The 14,518-nt window shown below is 40.1% G+C and overlaps 1 protein-coding gene across 5 annotated transcripts in view; it reads right to left on the reverse strand.

The window, feature by feature from the left end:
- ABCG2 (ATP binding cassette subfamily G member 2 (JR blood group)) overlaps window positions 1-14,518 on the reverse strand; it is a 155,490-nt gene that overhangs the window by 102,647 nt on the left and 38,325 nt on the right. Inside the window, exon 1 of one of the 5 annotated variants that reach the window (XM_068542429.1) lies at window positions 10,411-10,485. The exons of the other annotated variants lie outside the window; for them this stretch is intronic. The gene's annotated coding sequence lies outside the window, so the exon portion shown is untranslated. Of the gene's footprint in view, window positions 1-10,410; window positions 10,486-14,518 lie in introns of those variants that run through there. 5 annotated transcript variants of the gene reach the window in all.

The raw sequence follows: 14,518 nt of genomic DNA on the forward strand, positions 1-14,518 counted from the left end.
ACCAGGCCAAGTTTGTTGAATCTAGACTTATTTTGCAAACAAATTAGCCTTAATGTGGCTATCTTTGGTAAAAATGAGGGTGATTTTAAAGAAAAAATAAGCTTCAGTAGGAACTATAATACACACTTGTGGATATTAGATTCTGGTGCTATTAATTTCCCTTGAGGTTTTGTTATTTTCTGAAAACTGGACTGAATCTTGAATTTTTCTAGTTTCCTCCAATATTTGGCTACAACTCTCCAAACTAACATTTACTTATTTATTTTTTTGGCTGTGTTGTGTCTTCGTTGCTGTCCGTGGGCGAGTGGGAGCTACTCTTTGTTGCGGTGCGCAGGCTTCTCATTGCGGTGGCTTCTCTTGTCGCGGAGCACAGGCTCTAGGCACGTGGGCTTCAGTAGTTGTGGCACGTGGGCTCAGTAGTTGTGGTTCACGGGCTCTAGAGCGCAGGCTCAGTAGTTGTGGCGCATGGGCTTAGTTGTTCCGCGGCATGTGGGATCTTCCCGGACCAGGGCTTGAACCCGTGTCCCCTGCATTGGCAGGCGGATTCTTAACCACTGCGCCACCAGGGAAGTCCCCAAGGTAGCATTTCTAATTTTCTCCCTCCCTTTTAACTTGGAATCATTGAGAACTAAAACTGTCCTTTTTCTTAAAGTCCTACAAACTGAAGTTAGATGTTTTAAAATAAATTTTGGAAAAATCACCACAATAACTCACGTTTAGACAATCTTCCTCATGCCTGTTGCTCTATGGGCCACTCAGAAAGTTTACCTGAACATCTGATGACATCATCAAAGACATTCAAAGTACAAAAGCTGCTTCAACCCTGAAATCCAGAAATCTTCTCACCTGGCTACCCTGAGAACTCAAAAACTTATCTATAATTTGCTCCAATTATTAACCGTTGTTCTTCTTTTGTCTCCATAGAAATGCCTCTTATTAAATACCTGCTTGCACCATAGGCCTAACTTTGGGAACCCAACTGCATGACCACCTCCTGAATGAGTTTAACTGAAGTGACCTATTGTCAAGACTGAGAGACTTTGAAAGGGAACAGCTCAATTTTTAATATGTAAAACTTCCAGGGAAGTTTCAGAGGAGGGAACTATTGGGGCCCAGCCACAGGACACCCCAAAATATGCCTCAGTGGAATTCTGATTATCTTGAATGAATGTTACTTGAGAAACAGCTGGTGAAAAAAAAACAATATTAAAAAAAAAAGGAAAGAAAACTAACACTCTGACTCCTCTCTTTTCCTGTGAAAGTGGGAAATAAATCTAGCCTGTGAAGGTACTCTCCCTATACCAGGAGGATAGAGAGCCCCCTTATCAACAGAGTTAGGGAATCCAAGGCTGAGAAAGCTGTATAAACTAACTTTGTTACTTCTTCATCAGTCTGCTACCCCAAGAACAAGCCCCTTTGTTTTGTTAAATCTTTGCAAATAATTGTTTCTTTGTCTAAAAATAATATATAAACAGCCTGCTTTGGTTGCTTGAGGGGAGGGTCCTATTTCTATGAGACCTTTGTGTGTACAAATTAAATTATTTTCCTGTTAATTTGTCTTGTGTCAATTCAATTATTAGACCAGCCAAAAGAACTCAAGAGGGGTTAAGGGGGCAAATTTCCCCATCCCCACACTACCAAGTACTAATTTTTGCTGCTTGAGCAATTCATCATTTGACAACTAATTCAGACATAGAAACGTACAAAAAAATGTGCCTGCCCTCACTGTTGAGGACAGAAATTGGCATTTAAAACCATTCAAGCAGACTCCCAATTTTCAGTCAGATACGTAAGGACCCTGGAAGACATCACTCTTTCCTAACAACAAATAAAACAGCTGAAGAGATTGAACATTCAATAACTTTTCTTACATCTGTCAGAGAAGTGAGTCCATGGGGCAAACTGCTTCCCCTAAAATTGGACAGATATAGAAAATCACAACTTAGAGCAGAAACCCACAAACGAGAACCTCTGTGGGAACCAGCGCCAGGGTAGGAGAACCTGAACTGTAAATGATGAACTGCCAGAGGCTCAGAGTGGGCAAGTCTGGGAGTTAAAAATTCCAAGGGGTTCCCTCTCTTTTTTGAGTTTTACCTCCTGGAGTTCTGCCAGGTTCTCAAAGGAAAGAGCAGAGAAAAATCCCCTTGGGCTTCCTGCAGGAAAAGTAACCATTTTGAAACACACCAGAGCATTCTGTTCTTAACAAAGCCTGCCCTCAAGAGAAATTATGTTACCAGAGCCTAACTGACCTGGGGAAAAGCAACTACCTAACTCCACCCCTCCAGCCATCCTGTCTCACCTATGGTTGCGGGTGTGAAGAGAGGCTGAGAAGCACAAAGTTCACAGCCTAGGGCACAAACTCACTTAACAATGGAGATCTAATCATAGGACTATAGAAAGCGTCTCCTCCCCATATCTTACCACCACGTCACTAAAGCACTGTTTATCAGAGTTCCTTTTACCCAGCACATGCCTGGCTTTCAGCAAAAAATTACAAGGTATAAAAAAGGTAAAATAAAACAGTTTGAAGAGACAGAGCAAGCATCAGAACCAGACTCAGATATGGCAGGGATGCTGGAATTATCAGACCATGAATTTAAAACAACTATGACTAATATGCTAAAGACTCTAATGGGAAAAGTAGACAAGATGCAAGAACAGATGTGCAATGTAAACAGAGACAGACATTTTAAGAATCAAAAAGAAATGTTAGAGAACAAAAACACTATAATAGAAATAAAGAGTGCCTTTCATGGGTTTATTAGTAGACTGACACAACTGAGGAAGAATCTCTGAGCCTGAGGATATGTCAATAGAAACTAAAAGCAAAGAGAAACGACTGAAAAAAAGGGTACACGATATCCAGGAGCTGTGGCACAACTATAAAAGTTGCAACATACACATAATGGGAACATCAAAAGGAGAAGAGGGAAAGGAACAGGAGCAATATTTGAAGCAATAATGACTGAGAATTTCCCCCATATTAAGATCAGACACCAAACCACATGTCTTAGTCAGCTTGGGCTGCTATAACAAGTTACTATAGACTGGATGACATAATTAAACAAACATTTATTTTTCACAGTTCTGGAGGCTGAGAAGTACAAGATCAAGGTGCCAGGAGATTCGGTTCCAATGAAAAACTGTGTCCTGGTTTGTAGGTGGACGTCTTCTTGCTGTATCCTCCCATGGCAGACGGTCAAGAGAGTGAGAGCAAGCTCTCATAGCTCTTGTTATAAGAGCACTAATCCCACTTAGGAAGGCTCCACCCTCATGACCTAATTACTTCTCAAAGACCCCCCCCCCACCTCTTAATACCATCACAAGTGGGTTAGGATTGCAACATATGAATTTTGGGGGGGGACACAAACATTCAGTCCATAACATCACAAAATCACAGGAAGCTCAGAGAACACCAGGCAGGATGAATGCCAAATAAACTACACCTAGGCATATCATATTCCAACTGCAGAAAATCAAAGACAAAGAAAAAAAATCTTGAACGAAGCCATAGGAAAAGAGCATCTTATCTAAAGAGAAGCAAAGAACTACTTCCTACTGCTCCTCAGAAACCATGTAAACCAGAAGAAGGTACAGGAAAATATTTACAGTGTTGACAGAGAAAAAAAACCAACCTAGAATTCTGTACCCTGCAAAATTATCCTTCAAAAACTAAGAAGAAATAAAGACTTTCTTAGACAAACACTGAGGGAATTTGTGGCCAGTACATCTGCCTTGCAGGAAATGTTAAAAAGAAGTTCTTTAGAGAGAAGGAAATTGATATAGGTCAGAAACTTGGACCTACATAAAGAAAGAACATTAGAGAAAGAATAAGTGAAGGTAAATAAAAACCTTTTATCAAAAAAAAAAAAGAGAGAGAAAAATACCGTATGCTAACGCATATATATGGAATTTTAATAAGAGGTACTGATGAACCTAGTGGCAGGGCAGGAATAAAGACGCAGACATAGAGAACAGACTTGAGGGCACGGAGTGGGAGGGGAAGCTGGGATGAAGCAAGAGAGTAGCATTGACGTATATACACTACCAAATGTAAAATCGATAGCTAGTGGGAAGCAGCACATAGCACAGGGAGATCAGCTCGGTGCTTTGTGACCACCTAGAGGGATGGGATAGAGAGGGTGGGAGGGAGACACAAGAGGGAGGAGATACGGGGATATATGTATATGTATACTGGCTTCACTTTGTTATACAGCAGAAACTAACACACCATTGTAAAGCAATTATGTTCCAATAAAGATGTGAAAAAAAACAAAAAAACCTTTTATATTTCTTATTCTTAATAGTCTAACAGATAACAGAATATCAACAGTGATACAAGGGATGGGAGGGAGGAATCAGGAATATTTTGTTATTATAAGGTACTTACACAACCCAAGAAGTGGTACAGTGTTATCTGAAAGTGAACTAGGATTAGTTGTATATTGCAATGTCTATGGCAAATTTGAGGGCAACCACTAAAAAAAGTTTTAAAAAGACTGTAATTGATATGCTAAGAAAGGAGAGAAAATAGAATCATATAAAATCCTCAATTAAGACGACAAATTGCAGAAAAAGAGCAGAGGACGAAAACAGTAACAAAGAACAAGAGTAATGAATAGAAAACAATAATAAACATGGTATATATTAATCAAAATGTATTAATAATCGCTTCAAACATCAATGGTCTAAACACAACAATTAAAAGACAGAAATAGTCAAAATGTACCAAACAAGATTCAACTACATGTTGCCTAAAAAAACCCCACTTTAAATATACAGATGCATATATATTTAAAAATAAATGGATAAAGAAAGATATACCATGCTAACACTAATCAAAGGAAAGTAGGAGTACCTATATTAATTTCAGACAGAGCTGACTTCAAAGCAAGGAAAATTATCAGGGATAAAACGTGACACTCCATAATGATAACGGGGTCAGTTCTCCAAGAAGTCATAACAATCTTTAAGGTGTATGTACCTAACAACAGAGCATCAAAACACAGGAAGCAAAGCTGATAGAACTGCAAGGAGAAACAGATAAAACCACAACTGTAGTTGAAGACTTTAATACGCCTCTGTCAGAATGGACATTTCCAGCAGGCAAAAATTGAGGAAGATCATAGTTGGATGCAACAGCACCATCAATCAACTGGATATAATCTACATCTAGAGACCACTTCCTCCAGAAATAGCAGATCACACATTCTTCTCAAGCTTACGTGGAACACTCGCCAAGACAGATCACATTCTGGGCCATAAAACACACTTTAATCATTTTAAAAGAATAGAAATCATACAATGCGTGCACTCAGACCACAGAGAATTTAAACCAGAAGTCAATAACAGAAAGACAGCTACAAAATCTGAAAATATTTGGAAATTAAACAACGCACTCTTATTTTATTTAGTTTAATTAAAATATAGTTGGCATGCAATATTATGTTCGTTTCAGGTGTACTACATGGTAATTTGACATTTGCATACATTATGAAATGATGACCACAATAAGTCTAGTAACCATCTGTCCCCATTTGAAGTTATTACAATATTATTGACCATATTCTTTATGCTGTATATTACATCCCCATGGTTTATTCATTTTATGACTGGAAGTTTGTACCTCTTAATCCCCTTCACCTATTTCTCACCATCCAGCACTCTTTCCTCTGGCAACCACCTGTTTCTTCTCTGTATCAATGAGTCGGTTTTTCTTCTGTTTGTATTAAACAATACGTTTTAAATAACATATAGGTAAAGAAGAAATCTCAAGAGAAATTTAAAAGGTTCTGAACTAAATGAAAATGAAAATACAACTTATCAAAACTTGTGGAATGCAGCAAAAGCAGAGCTTAGAGGAGAATTTATAGCAATGAATGTATTAATTTTAGCAAGGAAGAAGGATCTAAAATGGGTCATCTGAGTTTCAACCTTAGGAAACTAGAAAAAGAAGAGAAAATTAAATACAAAGCAGAGAAAAGGAAAAAGTAAAATTCGGGACTTCTCTGACCATCCAGTGGTTAAGCAATGCAGGGGGCCCAGGTTCGATCCCTGGTCAGGGGACTAAGATCCCACGTGCCACAGGGTGGCCAAAAAAGAAGAAAGAAAAGAAAAGAAACAGTAAAATTAGAGCAGAAATAATGAAGTTGAAAACAGGAAATCAATAGAGAAAATCAATGAAGAACCAAGGCACATACTGGAAGAAAATACCTACAAAAGACATATCTGATAAAGGATTATTATACAAAATATACAAAGAACTCCTAAAACTCAATACTAAGAGGACAAATGACTCCATTACAAAATGGGCCAAACACCTGAACAAATACCTCACCAAAGAAGATATACAGATGGCAAATAAGCATATGAAAAGATGTTCCACATCATGTTATTATGGAACTGCAAATTAAAACAAGAATGAGGTACCACTATACACCTGTTAAAAAGGCCAAACTCTAGGGAATTCCCTGGTGGCCCAGTGGTTAGGACTCTGCCCATTCACTGCCAGGGCCCGGGTTCAATCCCTGGTGGGGGAACTAAGATCCTGCACGCTGCGCGGCGCAACCAAAAAAAAAAAAAAAATTCCAAACTCTAAAACACTGACAACATCAAATGCTGTCCAAGAACTTTCATTCATTGTGGGTGGGAATTCAAATTGGTACAGCTACTTTGGAAGACAGTTTCACAGTTTCTTACAAAACTAAACATACACTTACCATGGGATCTAGCAATCACGTTCCTCAGGATTTACCCAAATGAGTTGAAAACTTAGGTCCTCACCGAAACCTGAACACAGATGTTCAAGCAGCTCTAGTCATAACTGCCAGAACTTGGAAGCAACCAAGATGTCCTCCAGGAGGTGAATGAATAAATAAACTGTGGTACATCCAGACAATGGAATATTATTCAGTGTCAAAAAGAAATGAGCTATCAAGCCGTGAAAAGACATGGAGGAAACAAACGCATGTTACTAAGTGGAAGAAGCCACTCTGGAAAGGCCACATACTGTATGCTTCCAACTACGTGACCTTCAGGGAAAGGCAGAAGTATGCAGACAGTAAAAAGTCTGTGGTTGCCAGGGGCGACAGGACGGAGGAATGTGGAGCACAGAGGATTTTTAGGGCAGTGCAACTCTTCTGTGTGACACCACAGTGGTGGATACCTTTGTCCAAGTCCATGGATGCATAGAATGTACACCACCAAGAGTAAACCCTAATGTGAACTATGGACTTGGGGTGATGATGTGTCAGTGTAGGTTCACTGACTGGAACAAATGCACCACTCTGACGGGGAAAATCACTAATGCAGGAGAGTGTGTTCGGGGTAGTGAGCAGAGGACATACGGAAAATCTCTGTACCTTCCACTCAATTTTGCTATAAACCTAAAACTGCTCTTTAAAAAAATCTATTTAAAAAAAAAAACAACGTAAGGGGAAAAATTACTTTGAAAGTTGTGATCACACAGGTAAAACCATAAATGCATATCCAGTATTCTAATAATATAATAATATTAATAATCTAATAATATTTAGAATAATAAATATTCTAAAAATGTATGGTCCTAAAAGATAGCAAGAATATGAAAGAATGAAGAATTTCATTAAGTCCAAAAAGCTTTAAATGTAGACCAAAATAAACAATTAGATTAAGGTCCCTCTGCCACAATTAAAAAAAAAAAGCATCGTCCTGTCAATGTTTAAACTAGCGTAAATTGCAGACTTCAGTCAGCAATCAGAAGAATTAGCTAATATGTAACCTAAATGCAGGGATATCACAATAACTCACCTTGAAATTACCTAATCAACCACAATTCAAGGTCAGGGCAAGAACTCAACCTCTGCAGAAATCTCCAGTTCCAGGTCACGCTACCTTACCAGCTAAGATAGCTGCCAGCAGTGTTAGGGGTGACATAGTTTCCTTAGCGTTAAAGCATCTTTCATTCTAGGAAGAACTGAAATTAATCCTAGAAATGTTTAAGATAATCAAATACATGTTAATACTTTGATATTAAAGAATTTTTATCTATTTGCTATTTTATAAATTTACATTATTTAATAGAATTTGGTCCATTAGTCCAGTTTCAAATGTGTAATTAAGTAAGTGATTTAGGCTTTTGATTTAAAGTTGAAATCCTACTGAATTTGTAGAAAATAACAGGACATTTAAAAGAACTAGGGTTGGGGACTTCCCTGGTGGTCCAGTGGATAAGACTCTGTGCTCCCAACGCAGGGGGCCTGGGTACAATCCCTGGTTGGGGAACTAGATCCCACATGCATGCTGCAACTAAGAGTCTGCATGCTGTAACTAAAGATCCCACAGGCCGCAACTAAGAGCCCACATGCTGCAACTAAGAAGTCCACATGCTACAACTAAAGATCCCGCATGCTGCAACTAAGAGTCCACATGCCGCAACTAAGGAGTCCACATGCCGCAACTAAGGAGTCCACATGCCGCAACTAAAGACCCCGCATGCCACAACTAAAGATCCCGCACATCGCAATGAAGATCCCATGTGCCACAAGACTCGGCACGGCCAAAATAAATAAATAAATATTCAAAAAATTAAAATAAATAAATAAAATTAAAAGAACTAGGGTTTACCATAATTATAATAATTTCAATTATTTGCTTCGTATGCATTATTTGAGCAATTGGGAAAGCTTATTTTGTTTAAATTAGAAAATAGGAGTACCTAAGCGTGCAGAAAAGAGTTCACACAGCAGGTCTGAGACTGCTATCCTTAGAAACGTCTGCTCTGGAGATTGGCCCTTGGTTGGCCTCTGGAAGTTGAGTCACGGAGCGTTCCTATGCAATAGTTAACTGATAAGGATGGTTCGCTTTGCCTAGACTGTTTGTGCAAACAATATGGTTTATGCTGAATGCCTGCTCACATTTTGGCAGTCTGGAATTTTGATGCATGCTAGGCAGAGCGTGCCTACATACTCAGCACCCAATAAAAACCTTGGGCTCTAAGTCTTGAGTGGCTTCCCCAGGCCAAAATACTGCACACGTCAACAAGGACCTACTGTAGAGCACAAGGAACTCTACTCAATACTCTGTACTAACCTATATGGGAAAAGAATTTGATAAAGAGTGGATATAGGGGCTTCCCTGGTGGCGCAGTGGTTGAGAATCTGCCTGCCAATGCAGGGGACACGGGTTCAAGCCCTGGTCTGGGAAGATCCCACATGCCGCAGAGCAACTAGGCCCGTGAGCCACAATTGCTGAGCCTGCGCGTCTGGAGCCTGTGCACCGCAACAAGAGAGGCCGCGACAGTGAGAGGCCCGCACACCGCGATGAAGAGTGGCCCCGCTTGCCACAACTAGAGAAAGCCCTCGCACAGAAACGAAGACCCAACACAGCCATAAATAAATAAATAAATTAATTAATTAAAAAAAAAAAGAGTGGATATATGTATATGAGTAACTGAATCACTCTGCTGTACACCTGAAACTAACACAACATTGTAAATCAACTATACTCCAATATAAAATAAAAATTAAATTAAAAAAAATATACTGCACACATGTTGTTGAGTTTCCACTGCTGGGGGAAGAGCATGTTCTGTGTGACCCCTTGTGAGAGGGAAAGAGCCTAAGGAAGCTTACAGATGGAGTCTTCCAGACTCTGCCTTTGTCTTTCCCTTACGATCTGCCTGTGTATCCTTCCTATGTTGCTATAATAAATCTTAGCTATGAGTAGACCTACACACTGAGGTCTGTAAATCCTTCCGGTGAATCTGAAGGTCGGGGTAGTCTAGGGGTCCCCCAACACACTAGGGAAACTGAATGTTCTTCTTCCACATACAAAGTGTTTGGAAGTGCTAAGTTAAATAAGTTTATAAATTAGACCAAACATTATTGAAAGAGCTCTTAGAAGTGAATAATAAAATTTGTTAGACTTATAAATAGAGCAATAGCCATCAGTAAACTGAATTTACAGACTTAAGGAAAACTAGAGCCTTGAATTTATAACTTTGATCACCAAATATTAATTTCTAAAATTCAAGTAAACTTCTGAATAGGCTTTTCAGCCCCCCAAAACCTCCCTTGAGAGGATCAAAAAAGCTCAAATTTAGTATAGCTCATCAGCCCATAGCAGCCCATAGCAGGTTGTCTCTCTAGTCTCAGTGGAAGAAGGGTATTTTTTCTAACTGACCATAGTTCCCTATCACTAAGATTTCAGTTAAAAAGGAGCCTAGGATTCAGCCCTGTTTATACCACTTAATAGTTAACCATATCACACATCTTACAGAATCTGCTTCTAATGGTGATGTTAAAATACGATTTTTATAAAAGCACCAGTGGGTAGGGAGTCCAACTGAACTCATGCAATAATTGGGAACTCCATAGTGTTGAAGACCCAGGAAGAGTTAATAAAAATTATCCTTTTAATATACTTCAGTACCTTTGACAGATTTCTCCACTGGACGCCGAGGAGTGTAGCAGAAGTCTCTGCTAGAGCATCATGCCTGAAACCTACTTGCTACACATTAAAAAAAAATTCTGCTTTGAGAACTGCACTGGAAGGAGAAAACAGACTTTCTCCCCGTAACTAGCACAGTACCTGGCACTCAGTCAACCCAGTTAACATTAATAAGTGAATGAAGACGTTAATGATTTAGTTGAGGGGATAAGATACAAACATCCCAAAGTTAAATGATAATAGGAGACAGTGATTTTGAAGACATACAAGAGGCAGTAAGTGATAAGTTGCCAAATAAATGGAAGTGAGAATAAGTGTTAAGAGCTCAAAGTAGGAGACTGCTGCAGGCTACAGGGGTCAAAAAGCCTTTACGGAACAGGCTGGTCTTTAAAAACCTTGGCCTTGAAAAATATATTAGGTTTGAAGATGTAAGAATGGGGAAAGGTCTGAGAAGCAGACAAAAGAAGACTGTGCCAAAGGGATGGAAGTGAGAAAATAACAGAGATGATTTTCAGATGCGTGTTGATCCGCTCACACTGCAGCCCAGCTGTTTACAAAGGAAGAGTGGGGAAAGGCCTCTTAGCTCCAGGCTGTGACGGCTGTTTTTCCCAGGCTCAGGAGTTTGGACCTGATTCTTTCCATAGGGAGAAGAATGAATGGGTTTTCAACAGTAAGGATAGATGAAAGAGTTTGGTGGCTCTAGAATAAAGATTATACTAGGGACAAGGTGTAGGATGGTTTAAGTTAGACTAAAGAAGTGAGCACTGTTGCCAGAGAATACAGTAGTTAGAAAACAGTCCAGATATAAAGGAATAAACGGTAAGCTAAACTAAGTTCACAGGTTTTAGAAAGACATACATGTCTTAAGCACTGTAAAGGAAGAAGTGATGGGACAGGTTACCACATTGAAAGGGAAGATAAAAGTATGTTGGTGAAAGTGAAGGAAGAGAGTAAATTTTCAGAATGAAGTATGCATCTGTGGGTTGTTTTTCATATTTTCTTTTTTTTTTACACCGAGTTGGAATCAGTGTGTATGTCAGAAGGTAGTGTGAAAAAAGTTTAGACCCCTACTTTTCCAAGACAGAAAAGAATTTTTGCAGCTGAAAATGTAATTGAAGCACATGCCCGAGGGGTTTAATGTTTATGTATTTTTAAGACTAGAATCCTGGCCTTTCCAATAAACTGAGAGAGAGTCAAGCAGCCCGTATCTTGAGGGATAATGCGCACAGAGATAAGCCGGTATGTTGCAGTCTGCTGGGGTCTTTGGAAGACTTTTCAACCATTTTGTAGAGAAGAGCCCGAGACACAAACAGCTTTGGTGATTGTGCTTCAGGAAAGAGGACAGGCTGTCAAGTTCTCTGCCAGTGGAAGTTGAAGGAAACAGAACTATAGGAATTGTTTGGCCATTTCCTAATGCGTCCCAGCTGGTAGACGTGCTTCGGGAAAGGGTGAACAGCTCCTGGCCGAGGAGGAAACAGCTTTAGGAAAGCAAAGCCAAAGCAAAGAATTGGCAGCACTCTTAGGAAGCTGAGTAGCACTGTTCAGGCCAGCCTGGCCTTCCTGTTCTGTGGAATCACAAACATATTTTGTATTTCACTGACAAATACTGCAGCAGCCAAAGACCTGGATTTCAAGTCTATTTCCATGCAGAACCAACTATTCTTAAAATTATGAAATCAAATACTCCTATCAGCATCCTAATCCTCCAAAACCATGCAACTAATCATTCTATGATGGAGAGAATAACCAACCTCTTTTCACCAAAAGCAACCAAAGTCCTCTATTCCTTCAAAATACTGTCAACTACCCCCTTTATTGTAGGCAACAGAACAAATAAAATAAAATGGAGTTTTCTTACTGTGCCAAATGAGGCCAGCTGCTCCAGAACCTGAAATGCACTGAAGATGTACCAAACTATTACATACACAGAGACACATGTGGCCACTGGCGGTGAGCAACTTTATGCCCACACTGTTGATTACTGAACGTCTATAGTAAGGTCATCCTTTGCACCCAAATGGTACACTAAGCAAATATAACCAATATCCCGTACCTGTTATTCTTGCAGTCGGGGACTGCCTTGCCTGAGTTCTTTCTAGGTAGAGTATGTTGGCTCTTTCCAAAGCAAACAAAATTCTTTCCTACTTGAAGAGAAGAAAACTAGAGAAAAATAGAAGCTCTGCAAAGTGATTAAAAGGAAGTATGCAATTATATTTAGAGGGTTATCTTCTCTTTTCAGGAACAGAAACACCTTTGGTCTGGCTGCTGCTTTAAGACTTTTGGTGCAAAAACAGAAAGTAAGTATCTCTGGGTAATCTATAAAGATTAACCTTGTGCCACTGGGATCAAAATTTTATTTTGATACCATCAATAACATTCAGCTGCGCTTTTTCTTTATGAGGTTTAAAGAAAACCTAGCTCCTCGGGTGTAGCTGTCATGTCATTTTGGAGCTCCAATATTGGAACACTCTAATTAAACCACTTTGAAGAAATCATCCCACAATTTGTTAACTATGACTTTCTTTGTAAACAAGCCATGGTTGTCAGCTGGCTGCAGCTTTGGGTCATTGAATCCAGTGGCTAGAATCCAGTTGTCATTAAGAGTTTACAAAACCAAAAAGAACAAGCAAGTATTTACTCTCTCTGGTCTTTCCCTCAGTTCTTTCATCTTTTTACCTCCTCCTCAAATCCATCCCCCCGTTCTGGCCTCACCTCTGCAGTCCCTGAATAAGCTGCAGTACAGTCTTCTGTATCACCCTCAGTGTTTTCAATGGTTATGAATGGAGTCAAATTTTACTGATACTTTGCTGAACACCAAACAGTTTTATTAAATATATAGTTGAAAAGGGGACTTCCCTGGCTGTCCCGTGGTTAAGACTTCACCTTCCAATGCAGGGGGTGCGGGTCCGTCCCCTGGTCGGGGAGCTAAGATCCCACATGCCTCATGGCCAAAAAAACCCCCAAAACATAAAACAGAAACAATATTGTAACAAATTCAATAAAGACTTTTAAAAAGTGGTCCATATCAAAAAAAAAATCTTAAAGAAAAAAAGATATATTTGAATGGAAACCTTCCCTCCTAGGGTAAGGAATCTGGGTGGAAGTGAAAGAGAAAAGAGAAACTAAGGAGAGTTTTATGTTACTAAACTATTCAAACAAATAATTCTACAAATATAATCTCTCTAAATTGTTGAGGGGCATTAATGGATATTGTCCCATTAGTACCATGTTGGGGGCAGCCCACAGAATACTGCAGTTGTTAAAGACCCTTTGAGCGGGACTTCCCTGGTGGCGCAGTGGTTAAGAATCCGCCTGCCAATGCAGGGGACACGGGTTCGAGCCCTGGTCCGGGAAGATCCCACACGCTGTGGAGCAACTAAGCCTGTGCGCCACAACTACTGAGCCTGCGCTCTAGAGCCAGCGAGCCACAACTACTGAAGCCCGTGCGCCTAGAGCCCGTGCTCCGCAACAAAGAGAAGCCACAGCAATGAGAAGCCCGTGTGCCACAACGAAGAGTAGCCCCCGCTCGCCGCAACTAGAGAAAGCCTGCACGCAGCAACGAAGACCCAACGCAGCCATAAATAAATAAATAAATAAATAAATAAATTAAAAAAAAAAAAAAAGACCCTTTGAGCTAAACATGATACTACTGCACCTATAGTCATGCTGTGATTTTGGCTACTATGATCTCTTTTCAAACATGGCTGAAATTTAAATAGCCTGGGGAGCTTTTAAAAACTCCAAAGTCCAGGCCAACCCCACACAATTAAATCGGATTCTAGCCTGCAGACAGGCTGAAATCCAAGGCTGCCCCACCCTTAATGTGCACATGGAACCACCCGAGGATCTGGATAAAAATGCAGCTTCTGACTCTGTAGATCTGAGATGGGGCGCAAGACGCTGCATTTCTGGCGGGCTCTCAGCTGATGCCCACGCTGTTCCTTCCTGGGCCTCGAGCAGTAAGGAAGAGATTGGTTAGACAGGCAGTCCAGATCAGACCTTGGTCCCTGCCACAGTCACCTGGGACATCTGGTAAAAATACGAAGACCCAGACCCGTTCCTGTCTCAGTGAACCTGGGCCCTTGTGTTT

The sequence above is a fragment of the Eschrichtius robustus genome, chromosome 4 (assembly GCF_028021215.1).
Source record: "Eschrichtius robustus isolate mEscRob2 chromosome 4, mEscRob2.pri, whole genome shotgun sequence".
Lineage (NCBI taxonomy): Eukaryota > Metazoa > Chordata > Mammalia > Artiodactyla > Eschrichtiidae > Eschrichtius > Eschrichtius robustus.